General features: G+C 43.3%; 1 long non-coding RNA gene across 2 annotated transcripts in view; it reads left to right on the forward strand.

Moving 5' to 3' along the window:
* The window catches only part of LOC131502955 (uncharacterized), an 89,967-nt gene that overhangs the window by 64,225 nt on the left and 9,579 nt on the right, over positions 1 to 16,163 (forward strand). For both annotated transcript variants that reach the window (XR_009257282.1, XR_009257281.1), the window contains exons 4-5: positions 12,672 to 12,757; positions 14,748 to 14,897. This is a non-coding gene — a long non-coding RNA (uncharacterized LOC131502955). The remainder of the gene's footprint in view (positions 1 to 12,671; positions 12,758 to 14,747; positions 14,898 to 16,163) is intronic.

Consider the following 16,163-nt stretch of genomic DNA (forward strand, 5'->3'; position numbering starts at 1 on the left):
CGCCCGGGTGGCTCGGTTGGTTGAGCACCCAACCCTTGACCTCAGCTCACGTCTTGATCTCAGGGTCGTGAGTTCAAGCCCCGCAATGGGCTCTGCGATGGGTGTGAAACCTACTTAAAAAACAAAACGTAGATTCACATTTTTCGAGGTGTTCCCAACATACTTAAAAGTTTGCCAGTAACTGAATTGAGTATCGATTTATAACTCTTTATTTTGAAATCATCGTGTACTCACAAGAAGTTGCACAACAAATACTACAGAGTGGTTCCACGTCCCCTACCATCCAGCTTCCCCCCCCCCCCCCCCGCTGGTGACATCTCTCATAACTATAGCTTTCACAACCAAAATCGGAAAATTAATTGGCACGGCATGGTGACCCAGGCGACAGGTCTCCATCGGATTTCATCAGTTAACACGCACCAAGTTTTTTGTATGCCTCTGTGACTGTATGGCATTTTATCACTTGGATAGATTTGTATAACTACTGCCACCACAAAGACAAAACTGTCCCGTCACTTCAAACAGAGCTCCTCATCTTTACAATTCATAACATTTTGAAATTGGCTTTTTTTTTCCACTCAGCATAATACACTTAAGATCCAACCAAGTTTTTTAGTGTATCAGTGGTTTGTGCCTTTTTATTGCTGATTGGTATTCCATGGTATGGATGTACCACGATGTGTTTAACTATTCACCTTTTTTTTTTTTTTTTGAGGGAGAGAGAGAGAGTGTGCACGTGTGCGCATGCGTGAGCGATGGAGCCGCAGGGGGAGAAGGAGAGAGAGAATCTTAAGCTCCATGCTCCGCGCAGAGTCTGATGCGGGACTTGATCCCACGGCCCTGGCACGATTCCACGACCCTGACCTGAGCCGAAATCGAGAGTCGGACGCTCGACCGACTGAGCCACCCAGGCGCCCCAAACTATTCACCTATTGAAGGACAATTTGGTATGTTTTCAATGGTTGGCTATGCAAATAAAAGCTGCTGTGAACATTTGAGTACAGTTTTTTTGTGGGGGCACAAATTTTTATTTCCCTGGGATAAATGCCCAGGAGTGTGATTGCTGGGTCATAGGGTAACTCTGTGCATAATTGCCAGAGCGCTTTCCAGAATGGCTGTACCATTTTCCATTCTCACCAACAATGATGCGAGATCCCGTTTACTGGCATCTTTATCAGCATCTGGTGTTATCAGCGTTCTTTATTTTAACCATTCGAGTTGGTCTATAGTAGCATCTCATTGTGGCTCCAATTTGCATTTGCCTAAAGGCTGGTGACGTTGAACGTGTTTTCGTGCATCTATTTGCCATCTGTATATCATCTTTGGTGAAGTGTCTGTTCACGTCTTTCCCATTTAAAAATCGTGTGGTTGGTTTCTTACAGATGAGTTTTGAGGCTTCTTCGTGTATTCTGGATACAAATCCTTTGTTAGAGATGTAATTTGCAAATATGTTCTCCTTGTCTGTAACTTGTCTTTTTATCCTCTTAACAGGGTCTTTCACAGAGCAAAAGTTTTTCATTTTGATGAAGTGCAAAATCCATTTTTTTCTTTTATGTATTGCTTTTGGTTTCAAGTCTAAGAACTCTTTCCTTAATCCTGAATCATGAATATTTTCTATGTTTTCTTCTAAAAGGTTATAATTTTACATTTAAATCTACGATCCAATTTGAGTTAATTTTTATAGAAGGGATGAGGTTTAAATCTAGGCTTATTATTATATTTTTTTTGCCTATGAATCTCCAATTTTCCTGGCACCATTTATTGAGAAAAAGAACCTGTTTTGGGGGGGTCCCATGACCACCCAGATTCAATGGTTCACCGGATGGACTCATAAGACTCAATTGCAGGCTTTACTCACAGCTAAGGTTTATTACAGCAAAGGATACAGGCCAAAAGCAATAGGAAAACTATGTGCATTGGACAGGGTTCCGAGAGATCAGGCATCGACTTCCCCATCCGAAGCCACACAGGATGTGGTTTCTCTCTAGCAGGGAACCGAACGGACATGTGCAGAATAGCTCTGCCCAGGGAAGCCTGTTCAAGGATCAGGATCTGAGACTTTTATGTGGAGGGGAACAGCCCTGCCATGGCCATCTGGTGACCTAGGCCACAGAAGCAAAAGCCTGACCTGCAGTTTATCTGAGTCTTAGCAGAAGTCCTCGTGATGCACTCAGAACACAAGAGGATGGGAGGCACCTTTCGTTTCCTTGTTGTCCCTTTTGATATGCAGGACAAGGAGCGGGGGTTGCCGGTACCTTTGGCCACTCTGCCTTTCGTTCTCCATGCAAGTAATGAACTGAATCGAAAAGTGGCTCATTGTGTCTCTCTTGGCTGGATCTGTGAGGCCTTAGCCTTCCCTCGCATTCCGTTGAGTTGCTTTCCACCTTAATCAAAAATCAGTTGGATAGATTTGTTGAGTCAGTCGTTTTTAACAGTTTTTTTGGCATATCATTGACATACAGTAAAATGCACACTAAGGTACAAAGGCAATTCATTGGAAAAAGAATAACCTTTTCAGCAAATGGTGCTGGAACGATTGGCTATTTCTCTGCAGAAAAAATACAACACAACAACTTGAATCCATACCTTGCACCATACACAAAATTAACTCAAAACGGATCATAGGACTGAATATAAAAATTAAAGCTGTAAAACTCCTCCAAAAAAATACGGGAGTGGGGCGCCTGGGTGGCTCAGTCGGTTAAGCGTCCGACTTCGGCTCAGGTCACGATCTCGCGGTCTGTGAGTTCGAGCCCCGCGTCGGGCTCTGTGCTGACAGCTCGGAGACCGGAGCCTGCTTCGGATTCTGTGTCTCCCTCTCTCTCTGACCCTCCCCCGTTCATGCTCTGTCTCTCTCTGTCTCAAAAATAAATAAACGTTAAAAAAAAAAATACGGGAGAAAAACCTCATGACCTCGAGCGACGCAATGATTTCTTAGATATGATACCAAAAGCACAATACATTAAAAACAAATTGATCAATTAAACTTCATGAAAATATAAAACTTTGGCTCTTTCCAAGTCACTGTTAAGACAATGAGAAGATAATTCGCAGACTGGGAGAAAATATTTGCAAAGCATGTATCTGATAAAAGACTTGTGTCTAGAATATAGAAAATGCTCTAAAAGCCCAATAAGAACATGGATAGCCCAACCAATATAAAATGGCCAAAAGATCTGAACAGACGTTTCACCAAAGAAGACGTACAAATGGCACAAAAACACATGAAAAGAGGTTCAACACCATTGGTCACTACGTAGATGCGAATTAAAACCACAATGAAAGGGGTGCCTGGGTGGCTCAGTCGGTCAAGCGTCCGACTTTGGCTCAGGTCGTGATCTCGCGGTTCACGGGTTTAAGCCCCGCGCCGGGCTCTGTGCTGACAGCTCAGAGCTCAGAGCCCGGAGCCTGTTTCAGATTCTGTCTCCGTCTCTCTCTGCCCCTCCCCTGCTCGCTCTGTGTGTGTCTCTCTCTCAAATATAAATAAACATTAAAAAAAATTCTTTTAAACGACAACGACATAACACTACACAGCAAGCACAGTGTCTCAAATTAAAAAGAACGGCCACATCACGTGTCGCTGAGGAAGTCAATAAGCTGGAGCCCTCTCCCACAGCTGGGGGTAACGTAAATGGTTATAAAACAGCTTGGTGGTTTTTAAGAAGTTACACATGCACCTATGAAGTGACTTAGCCATTATTCTCCTAGATATTTACCCAAGGGAAAAGAAAGCATGCATCCACAGAAAGTCTTGTACACGGAAGTTCGTGGAAGGTTTATTTGCAATAGCCAAAAACTGGAGAGCAGCCAAATGTCCATCAACGGGTGAATGGACAAACAGGTGAATGGGCCAATAAAGCTGTTCAAAAGAACTGACTCACACAAAGACAGCGTGAAGTCTCTGCCCGAACCATGAATCGAGTATGAATCTCTATTTAGATTCTCTTCAGTTTCTCCCAGCAATACTTTATAGGTTTCGGTGTACAGGTTTTGCACCTCTTTCGTCCAATTAATCCTTAATCGTTTAGTATTTTGGATGCGATCGTAAATGACGTTTTGAAATTTCAGTTGTTCGTTGGTTCAGTTGTTCATTACCGTAGTTTTCGCTGCAAAAAAAAAAAAAATCTGTATCTTAATGATGTAGCCTATAACTTTACTAAACTCTTGTGTTCGTTCTAGGAACTTTTTTTAGATTTCAACCAATGTTCTGTATACAAACAGGTTATCTGCAAGTAAACTTGTACTTCCTCCATTACAATTTGAGTGACTTTTATTGCATTCTCTTGCCTAATGGCTCTAGCCAGAACCTCTAGTAGAGTGCTGAGTATAAAGGGTGAGAAGGGACATCCTTGACTGGTTGCTGATCTTTCAAGGAAAGCACTTGGTCTTTCACCATTAAGTGTGATGTTAGGTGGAGGTTTTGTGTCGATGTCTTTTATCAGGTTGATCAAGTTCCCTTCTATTCCTAGTTTGCCCAGAGTTATTTTCAGTAATGGATGTTGGATTTTGTCACACGATTTTTCTGTGTCTATTGAGATGATCCTCTGGCTTTTCTTTGTTGCTTTGCCAATATGGTGAATTATACTGAGTTATTTTTTAATGTAGACCAACTTTGTGTACCTGATGTAAGCCACATTTGCACATGATGTGTTATTCTTTTTACATATTGCTGGATTCAGTTTTATAAAATTTTATTTCCGGTTTTTGTATCTATGTACATGAGGGATATTAGCATGTAGTTTAGCTTATTTAAGTTTTTTAAGTTTATTTATTTATTTTGAGAGAGCGAGAGAGGGAGAGCATGAGCAGGGGAAGCTCAGAGAAAGAGGGAGAGAGAGAGAATCCCAAGCAGACTCCTCGCTGCCAGTGCAGAGCCCAAAGCGGGGCTCAAGCCCACAAACTGTGAGATCATGACCTGAGCCGAAACCAAGAGTCAGACGCTTAACTGACTGAGCCACCCTGGCACCCCTTTATTTACTTTTTTTAAGTTTATTTATTTATTTTGAGAGAGAGACAGGGGGGTGGAGAGAGAACCCCAAGCAGGCTCTGCACTGTGAGCACAGAGCCCGGCGTGGGGCTCTAACTCACAAACCATGAGCTCATGACCTGAGCTGAGATCAAGAGTCAGACGGTCAACCGACTGAGCCACCCAGGTGCCCCTATTTATTTAATTTTTATTTAAATAATGTTATTTTGGTGTCAAGGTAATGCTGTTTTCATGGGACAAATTGGGAAGTATTTCCTGCCCTTAATTTTCTGGAAGAATTTGGGTAAAATTGATATTATTTCTACCTTAAGTTTTTGGTAGACGTCACCAGTGAAAACCTCTGGGCCTGGAGTTTACTTTGTGAGAAGTTTTATAATTGCAAATTCGATTTCTGTAATAGGTTTAGAACTATGAATGAGCTTTGGTAGTTTGTGTCTTTCAAGCGATTAGTCCATTTCACTTAAGTCCTCAAATTTGTTGACATAAATCCATTCCTGACATTTCTTCATTATCCTTTTAATATCTGTAGAATCTCTTCTGCTGTCTTCTTTCTCATTATCTGAAAGAACCAACTTTTAGGATCCTTGAATTTCTCTGTTTATTTTCCGCTTTCTGTTTCATTGCTTTCTGACTCTTCTTACCTGGGGCTCAATTTGATCTACTTTGTCTAGTTTCTTACAGTAGAAGCTGATGTCAATGATCTGAAATCCTTCTTCTTTTCTTACATATGCATTTAGTGCTCGGAACTTTCCTGGATGTACTGCTTTAGAGGTATCTCACACATTTGATATGTTTTCATTTTCATTCCCTTAAAAATACTTTACCACTTCCCTTTTGATTTTTTCTTTGACACAGGTGTTATTTATAAATGTGTTATCATTTAGTTTCCAAATATTAGGGCAGTGTCCAGATATCTTTCTGTTACTAGAATCTAATTTAATTCCATTGATGTCAGAATACATATGTAGTATGACTCAAGTGGACTCTTCGCTCCATGTATGTTGAAGCTTTATTATTAGGGGCATAAACCCTTAGATAGTTATATCCTCCTGATGAATTGACCCCTTTATTATTATCATTCCCAGGTAACAGCATTGGATCTGAAATCTACTTATCTGTTATTAACGTAGCCATCTGTTTTTCCTGTATCTGGCTATTAGTTAGGTAGGCTTATTAGTTTACTGTGGCTGCCATAAAAAAATTACCAAAACTGTGGTGGCTTAGAACAAGATATTTAGTCTCCCACAGTTCGGGAGATGAGAAGTCCCAAATCCAGGTTAGACAGTACCACATTCCTTTCTAAGGCTCCAGGGGAGAAACTGTTCCTTGCCTCTTTCAGCTTCCAGTGTCTCTTAGCATTCTTTGTCTTGTGAGTGTATCTGTTTCTGTGCTTTATCTCCATATTGCTTTTCTCTGTGTGTCTGCGTCTACCTCTGTGTGTCTCTTATAAGGATATGTGGGGTTGCATTTAGAACTCCCCAGGATAAAATCCTCTTCTCAAAATCCTTGCGCTAAATCATATCGCTTGCCAAATAAGGTGATATTCACAGGTTCTGGGTATTAGAGCATAAAGAGTATTGGAAACAGCATACACTTGGGTCTTACTTTTTTATCCAGTCTGCCAGTCTTTTCAGTGGAGGGGTACGGTAGATAGTAATGCCCCCCCCCAAAGATATCCATATTCTCATCCTGCGAACCTGTAAGATATTACCTAACATGGCAAAAGGGACATTGCTGATGTGATAAATTGAGAAGTTTGATAGGGGAAGATTATCCTGGATTATGGGGGTGGGCCCCATCTAATCACAGACATCTACAAAAGGGGAAGGCAAGAAGGTCAGAGTGGGAAGGAGGTGTAGTGACAGGGCAGAGGTTGGGGTGATGTGCTTTGAATATTGAGGAAGGGGCCACGAGCTAAGGAATGCAGGCGGCCTCTGGAAGCTGGAAAAGGCAAGGAAACAGATTCTCCCCTAGAGCCTCGGGAAGGAACGCGGCTCTGCTGACGCCTTAATTTTAGCTCAACGAGACCCGTGTCAGATTGCTGACCTGCACAACTAGCGGTCGGGTCATTTATGTCGTCGTGAGCCACTAAGTGCACGGTAGTTTGTTACAGCAGTGGCGGCAAACGAGTATCAGCTGCTTAGATCACTTCCGTTTAATGCGATTATTGATGCCATTAGGTATAAATGTTTCATCTTGCTTTTTGTTTTCTCTCTGTGTCATCTGTAGTTCCTTTTTCTCTGTCTCTGTCAGATTGATTGGATGCCTTAGTCTTTATCTCGTTTGTTGACTTTTTGGCTGTAATTCTTTGTTTTTTAATCCTAGTGGCTGCTTTGGAGTTTATAATTTATCGCAGCCCACCTTCAAGTGATAGTCTATCCCTTTACAAATAATGTAAAACCTTTACAATAGCGTGCCTCTATTTCCCCTCTCCTGATCTTTCTACTAGAGTTTCCATATAGTTTCCTAATACGTAAGTTGTAAAGCTCGCAATACATTTTTATTCGTTTTGTTTATAGTCAATTATCTTTTTTGTTGTTTTTTTAGAAAAAGAACATGTGTGTGAGCGGGGTGGGGGGTGGGCAGAGGGGGAGAGGGGTAGAGAGAGAGAGTCCCAAGCAGGCTCCACGCTGGGCACAGACAGAGCCGGGCACAGAGCTCGATCCCATAACTCTGGGACCATGACCTGAGCCAAATTCAAGAGTCAGACGCCCAACCAACTGAACCACCCAGGTGCCCCCTAGTCAATTATCTTTTAAAGAGATTTAAGAAATAGGAAATACATCTTATGTATTTAGTCACCAAGCTAATATTCTGTATTACTTTGTGTAGATCCATATCTTCATCTGGTTTCATTTCCCTTCTGCTTAAAGGATATCCCTCAACATTTATTACAGTTCAGGTCTGCCAGTGATGACTTTTTGAACCTTTCATATGTCTACAATGTCTTTATTTCGTCTTCGCTTTTGTTTTGACTTTTAAAAATTGTGGTAAGATACGTACAGCATCAAATTTGCCATCTAAGCCATTTTAAGTGTGCAGTTCCATGGCGTTAATCATCTCTGTCCACCTCTAGAGCTGTTTTCGTCTTGTAAAACTGAAACTCGATACCCATTAAATAACTCCACTCCCCCCCCCCCCCCCCCGCCCCATCAGCCTCTGGCAAGCACCATTGTCCTTTCCATCTCTATAAACGTGACGATTCTGGTACCTCGTATGAGTAAGATTATACAGTATTGGTATGTATATTAAAATCCCCCCTGAGCAAATAGCTCGTGCAGCTTTTTCTCCTGGTTAGACCCTGACCGATACATTTATTCGGACAGTTTCATCATCGAGGCGGCATGGTGATAATACTTCGAATCCCAATGACATGAGTTCAGCTGTCACTTACTAGCTGTACAAGCAAACGACTTCATCTCTAATCCTCAGAATGTCACCAGGGAAAGATGGAAAGAGAGTCATGCCTCCTACCCAGAGGTTTCGGGGAGGATATCTGAGCGCACCTGACATCTAACAGGCATTCGGAAGCTATCCTCTCCTTTCACTCATTTCTTCATCCGCACCCGCTAAATACTTAGGTCTATCCATCTGAGCCGTAGCCTCCCACAGTATCTTTTTTTTTTCACCTCCCCGTCAATGCCACACCGTGTCGTGGCCCGTTTTCTTGGGATTCTTTTTCAACAAATGTTTATCTGAAAAAGGAACCAAAGCTCATGGAACAGGGAAAGCAATGGATACATTTTAGGCACCCTGGTAGGGTCAATAAAGGGCGTGTTATGGGGGGAGGGACAACTTTTGGCTGCCCCGGCGTAGCATGGAACCACAGGGAGGGATATCTCAATGGATTCTCTTGGAATTAGCCGTCAGCTCCCTAGCACGGTTCTCAAAACACTTGGTGTGCAAAATGAGTGAATTAGTGGTGGGCAGGCAGATATCTTTTCTTTCCTACTATCTCTTGCCCCTACTCTTTGAGCTCGGCGGGCCCGGCCCTAGACAGATTCGGGCAACAGATCCGGTTGTCTCTGGTGCCCTTTGCCTGCCAACTGTTCCTTTCTCCCAAGTGCCCCGTGTGTCCTCCTACCCAAGGCCGTTTCACTCTCAAATCCCAGAAAATCCTGTTCTTCCCTCGCTGTGTGTTCCAGTTCCTGCTCTCCATCCACATCAATTCTACAGAGTTCCGGTCGGGGCCACCTAGGGGATGACGGTTGCAGAGAAGAGGGCCTTCACGCAACGAGGGTATCGTACTTCGCACCGTCTGTCGCCGTAGCTGAGCACTGAGCCCACAGGCGTTGGACGATACTTCCCCACCTCCCGAGCCCTTTTCTCCCTCTCTGGGGATCCTTTTGGACGAGCCTGGGGCAGTCTGGTTTTCGAGGGCAGGTAAGCCACAGAAACGGAACAGCTCCTTCTTAGATTGCTGTATCTCCCATTGGTGGTTCAAAGTCACTGTCCTCCAGATTGAGACACTGAGAAGAGTATGAGCCTCTACCAGGGCATCTCCATGCGTGGGTTGCTCTGTCCTATCTTGGCCCACGGGAAATGAAGGAAAGTAGCTATTTTGTTTAGGTTACAGAGGATCAACGTTAAAGATTCACTCCTTTCTTTATTTATCAAACAAATGGTCATCATGTACTTCCCATACACAAATAGATTCTGACGATGACCTCCTTGGTATATTGGTTTGTTTTCTGTCTACTCCATCAGCCAAACTCTTCAGAGAAACTTGGAGACCTGCAAATGGTTCAGTTACAAAAGCAAACAACACTCAAACATAAAGTTAGGCAACCTTTTTTGAAGGTTTTATTTATTTTTTGAGAGAGCGAGAGCACACACCGGGAGGGGTGGAGGGGCCGAGGGAGAGAGGGACAGAGGATCTGACGGCACCGAGCCCAGTATGGGGCTTGACTCACGAACCCTGAGACCTGAGCCAAAGTCGGATGCTCAGCCAACTGAGCCACCCAGGCGCCCCAAAGTGAGGCAACTTTGAAACTACCATCAGCAGATCTTTCCAGGTTTCTTTTAAAGGCAAACACAACTTGGGTCGCCTGGGCGGCTCAGTCGGTTGGGCGTCCGACTTCAGCTCAGGTCGTGATCTCGCGGTCCGTGGGTTCGGGCCCCGCGTCGGGCTCTGTGCTGACCGCTCGGGGCCCGGAGCCTGCTTCGCATTCTGTGTCTCCCTCTGTCTCTGCCCCTCCCCTGCTCATACTCTGTCTCTGTCTGTCTGTCTGTCTGTCTCTCTCTCAAAAGTAAATAGAAACATTAAAAAAACAACAACAACAAAGGCAAACACAACTTGAGTACCAGGTGTGAACATAAAACAACACAATTATCATCTTCTAAAAATAAACTTGGGAGAGTATGAGTGTACGCATCAAGGACATAAAATCTCCCAGTTAGCACAGCCACCTTCAGAGTCTGTGCCCTTGTTCTTGTGGGGTGGCCACAGCTACTTGTCTTTTGCAACTAAAACCAGACCTCACCTCCTCCTTCAGGAAGCTGGCCTTCACCCCAAGCCTGGGTTTGATGCCCCTCTTCTGGGCACCCTGAGGATCCTGTGCTTCCATCGGTCAGAGCTCTTATTGCACTGGCTTGTCTGTCTCCCTTACCTGGCCGAGGGCTCTCTGAAGGTAGGGAAGATGCCCTGTTTGGCATCTTGCTCAGTAAATGTCTGCTAGCTGACTGAAAATATCCCTGCATCACAGTTTTGGACTATCTTCAACGGTAGCAAATCTTTCTTCTTTTAATGGAGAATGTGATTTCGGGAAAACATGTTATTCAGAAACATGTTGGGCAAATAAGGTATTGGCCAAACCGAATAACACTGTCTTTATTTAAAAACGAGCGGTGGGGGCGCCTGGGTGGCGCAGTCGGTTAGGCATCCGACTTCAGCTCAGGTCATGATCTCACGGTCCGTGAGTTCGAGCCCCGCGTCGGGCTCTGTGCTGACCGCTCGGAGCCTGGAGCCTGTTTCAGATTCTGTGTCTCCCTCTCTCTCTGCCCCTCCCCTGTTCATGCTCTGTCTCTCTCTGTCTCAAAAACAAATACACATTAAAAAAAAAAAAATGAGCTGACTGCTTTTCTCCTGCGAATCATGAACTGGCTCTGAAAACTATTCCAAAGAAGGAACCACAAAAGGTTTTGAGCAATTGAAGGTTCCCAGGACAATAGCTTTGAAATCTACATTCATTTAGATGTTTAGGGTCCAATATGCAGTCAGAGAAAAATCAAACAAATAACTATTCGTGTTGAAAATTACTGAACGCCTGCTCTAGGGAGCAGAGCATACCGTTTAGAGGTTCAGAGCATTTCTCCGGAGCTGGACTACTTGGGTTCAAGTCCTGGCTCTGCAACAAACTTAGCTGTATAGTCTCTGACAAGTTACTCAACCTGCTCGTACGTCAGTTTCCTCATTTGTAAAATGGGGATAAATCGTAATCTCCAACATAGAGTCATTGTGAGGAGTCATTGCGTTAATCACATAAAGTGCTTAGAATATAGAGCCAACTGTCACTGTGGGAGAAACATCGGATACAGGGAGGAGTCTAGTAGCGATAACCATCGCTGTGCACATCTATAAGCATCCAACGTCCTCCATGCAACTCAGAGAGCACTGTGTCCCGAGAATATGAGTGTCAGTAAACCAGATGCTTGATATTCACGGTAGTGATGAGAACAGAAGGACCTGCGACTAGAGATAACACTCTTTACTAAAATACTTTTTTTTTTTTTAAAACAAAGGAATGGTATGTGGTGTTAATGACTGTGAAAGTATTCAGTGTTCCTCACTTCACTTTGAATAGAAACCAGTCTGGACAGAGAATTCATAGACCCTTATAATCAATATGTCTCTCTCTTAAAAACATTTCGGTTCCAATTTCAAAAATTAAGACAGAATGGTGCTCTGATCCTGAAAGAATTGAAGAGTCTGGAGGGATCTGCCATTTCGCCAGGATGATTTAGAGCTTTGCTGTGGATTCGAATTGCATCAAAATTTAAGAATAGTAATATCAAGTGATGATATAATTTACATTTGGGGAGTCTGTTGGTTCATTACTGTATCATTTCTTTTACTGTGCAGAAAATAGTTCTTCTAATGAAAATGCCGGTTGCCTTTTTTAAACTAGAGTTTCCCTCTCTCGGAAATAGTCATGAAGACGACAATTTGTGTTGCAATCAGTTATTTTGCATGATTCATGAAGAAACGCTTTAAAAATAACTGTAATAAAGAGAGAAAACTGTTTCTTCACGATTGTGATTCATCAAAATTATTTTTGAACATTTGGCAACTCCTGTTTCTGAGAACTTTCAAGAAGTACTTTAAAAGCCCCTGCTTTATGGATTCTGCAAAAGCTTCACGAAGTGAAAAGGGGCTCGAGAGATGAGACGCTGTGGTTCAGCTGCGTGTACTTGGCCTCTACTTATCTCTTCGGTCTCTCTTCTGAGAAGTTCAAAGACGTCAAGAGATTATTTGGGGAGGAACTCATGTCATTGCAGAGAGGAACAGCGTGGGCCTGCGACCCTTCCAATATGGCAGCTGGTATCCTTCGGGGCCCAAGGGGCCAGCCAGGGGTGCGGTGTGTATCGAAAGGTTCCGCTCGGACAAAAGAAGGAGGTGGGGTTACCATGCCATTCCCTTTTTTCCCCATTCCACTCCAGTTAACAAGGCCATTTCTTTCTTCAGTGGAGCCCTGGGATGGAGGCACCGACATGTCTTCTGAACAAAGGGAGAGCGAATATGGCGGCGGCGACGGGAGCCACGTGCTGTATGTGAGTTTCCTGCTTAAAGTTTGTAATCGCTATTTCGGGAACGGGCAAGATTCCATTCTGAGTTGCACAGAACGAGCACGCAGCTGTCCCAAAGCGAAGCTCTTTATTCTGCTTGCGCGGAGCATGAGTAGGGCAGCTCATAAAGTGTCCTCAGCGCTGGGAAGGAAGCCTGCCCTCCGAGCATGCGTATGGTTAGCACCCTTTCTGGACGCCAGTAATGACGCCTGGACTTTCCAGCCTCGCCTGGGACTTCCTCAGGGTTCTGAAAATGACATGTTCACCGACTACAGCTATTATAATCCCCATCGTGCTTCTAACTTCAGGATCTTTTTTTTTTTTTTTTTTTTTTTTAAAGTCTGCTGCGATGGCTGCTTAAGTTCAGTGGCAGTTTGACTTCTGGTGTTCTTTCATAGGATCTCGGGGCATCCTGACTCCCTACCCTTGTGGGTCCTCTTGCCTCCCTGCCTGCTTTCCCGTGGGTCCCCCAGACCCAGACACTTTCAGTCAGGATGCTACATCGGGGCGGCCCAGGTCCTTTCTGTGTTGAAAATTCCCACCTAATTCTCCCCTCTCCAGGCCATGGTCCCACTTTCCGATGTCTCCTTCATGGTCCCTCAACCTTAAAATATCCACGAATGGCGCTTTGGTCCCTCGATGTCCTAATTCAGTCTTTTGAAGGGCGAGGGTAGAAGTTACTCCAGGAAGTTCATGAATCCTTACTTAAAATCGAAAACTGTATGGTGACAAAGGGATTTATGCCTCCTGTTTCACCCTGTGGTTCTGGCCTTAATAAATAGTAAGCTGTAATGCCTCTTAAACTGTTACCACAAATGTCAGAATGAGGTGGGGAAGCAATAAATTCACTTTGCTTTGGCAAAACATTTATCTGGCACCCATTCTTTGCAAAGCGCGGTGCCGGCTGATCTAGGATAGGGAGATACATACAATCGATAAAAACCTGACAGTCCCTAGGGGAGTAGACAAATGCACACATACACACCTACACAACATTCATGTAAGACAGATTATGAGATGTGCTGCTATATAATATGGGAGAAGAAGGCATTAATGCAAACTAGAGAGCATCTAGGAAGCCTTAACTAAAAGTAGAAATGATTCTATGAGCCCTCAACCCCCTGGGCCCTTACTCTGATCGCATCCCCTTTTCTTTTTAATTTTTTTTTTTTTTGAGAGAAGGGGAGAGAGAGAGAGACAGAGAGAGAGAGAGGGAGAGAATGAATGAGTGGGGCAGGGGCAGGAGAAAGAATCTTAAGCAGGCCCCATGCTCAGCGCGGAGCCCGATGTGGGGCTCGGCACGGGGCTTGGAGCAGGGCACGGGGCTCAATCTCCTGACTGTGAGACCATGACCTGAGCTGAAATCAAGAGTTGGATGCTTAACCGACTGAGCCACCCAGAGCCCCTTTCATCCCCTTGCCAAATAACCATCCCTTCATCCTTTTTTTCTTAAACAGATTCAACGATTAGGCCTGCTCGTTCTTAATTTTTTTTTCTTTTTTCCTTATTAGGAAATCTTTCAGACCTAAGAAAGGTATATAAATCACTAAAATAAATACCCAAGTGCCCACCACTCAGCTTAAGAAATCAAACATCGCAAATACACTCGAAGCTCCCTGTGTACCCACACCCTAGAATTCTCTTCTTTTCCCGACACCCTCTGCTTTTGACTAACAGCTTTCAAAGATGACCCTCATCAAGCCCTATCTTCTGGTATTCATGCCCTCCCCTTGAGTGTGGACTGGACTTAGGGACTTGATTCTAATGACTAGAATGTGACAAAGGTGATGGGATGTCACTTCTGTAATTAGGGTCCAAAAGGTCCTGCCTTCCATCCTGCTGGCACTCTCTCTTGCCCTCTCACTTGCTCTGATAAAGCCCGCTGCCATGTTATGAGATGTTTATTGGCAGATCCACATGGCAGAAAGGCAGGGGAGACCTCTAGCCAACAGTTTATAAGGAACTGAATCTTTAGTCCAACAGCCTGTGAAAAACTGAATCCTTCGAAGAACGATGTGTGTGAACTTGGAAGCAGATGCTCTCGGTAGAGCCTTCAGATGAGACTGCAACCCTGGCTGACACCTGATTGCAGTGCTCGCGAGAGACCTTGAAGCAGAAGCCGCAGGTAAGGCATGCCTGGATTCCAGAAAATGTATGTTTTAAGCAGCCAAGTTTGGGGGTGATTGGTTATACCACATGATAACAAATGCACCTTCTAAGAGGTAACCACTATCCTAAATGTGCTGCCATTCCTTTATATGGTTTTATATATATGCTACATTTATATGCATCATCCCCTTGCATGCCTATCTAAATACATGCACACACATATTATATATGTGATACTATATATTATATACATATATGATGCATATATGTGTACACACACATATATAAATTATCAAAGGAAACCCAAATATATCCCAAATATATATGTATTTGGGTTTCCTTTGATAATTTTGCTTTCTACAGCAGTATGTGTCTAAAAGTTTAATGTGCATAGGAATTACCTGGGAACCTTGTTAAAATGTGATTGCGAAGGTCCAGGGAGGGCCTGGGATTCTCTGTTTCTCCAAAGCTTTCAAGTGTTGCTGATGCTGTTGATACATGGACCCCATATTTAGCGAGAAGATTCCAGAGGCTAGATGTGCATCTCTCTCTTTAGAAAGATTGTTTCAACTTGACATTTTAATTCATATTGGCTACCAAGAAAAGAACTCAAAAGAGGCCTACCCAATGATGGAAAGTGATGGCTTTCGAAGAAGGTAAGGGGGGCCAAAACAAAAGAAATCATGTAGGGAAAGATTTCACTTCTTATTATTTACCTAGCAAGGAATCAGTCCACATTCGAGTTTATTCATTTAAAACAGACCTTTATTTCTAACTTAAATGAATGCTGGCAAATATATGTGTAGAATTTAGGATAAAAGTCAGATGTTAGTGGATCTCACTTTTTGGGAGATGAGATTTGGAGTAAATACCAGTGTTGATAAAATTTCCCTGGGCTTCTAAACAACAACAACAACAACAACAACAAACTAAAAAGAGTGAAGAACAGATTTTTTTTCTTTTTTCTCCATTCTTTTCCTTCTGTTCTTCCTAGCTACAGAGCAAAATAAGAGAAAATTAACAATTATATATTCACCTGCACCAGTGACTTTTTAAATCTAAGAAAATAGTCTTATGTATATACATGCTATATCTCAATAATATATTTTCTCCTTGTAATTTGGAATCCTGTGTGTCTGATGGCTTCGATCACCTGACTGGCCAGCCTCAATACTAATACATCAAATGCTTGCCTCTCCCTCCCTCCTTTCCTTCCCTCCTCTCTTTCTTTTCTTTCCTCTCTCCTCTATTTCTTTTCTTTTCTTTTCTTTTCTTTTCTTTT

This window comes from Neofelis nebulosa, chromosome X, assembly GCF_028018385.1.
Source record: "Neofelis nebulosa isolate mNeoNeb1 chromosome X, mNeoNeb1.pri, whole genome shotgun sequence".
In the NCBI taxonomy this organism is placed as follows: domain Eukaryota; kingdom Metazoa; phylum Chordata; class Mammalia; order Carnivora; family Felidae; genus Neofelis; species Neofelis nebulosa.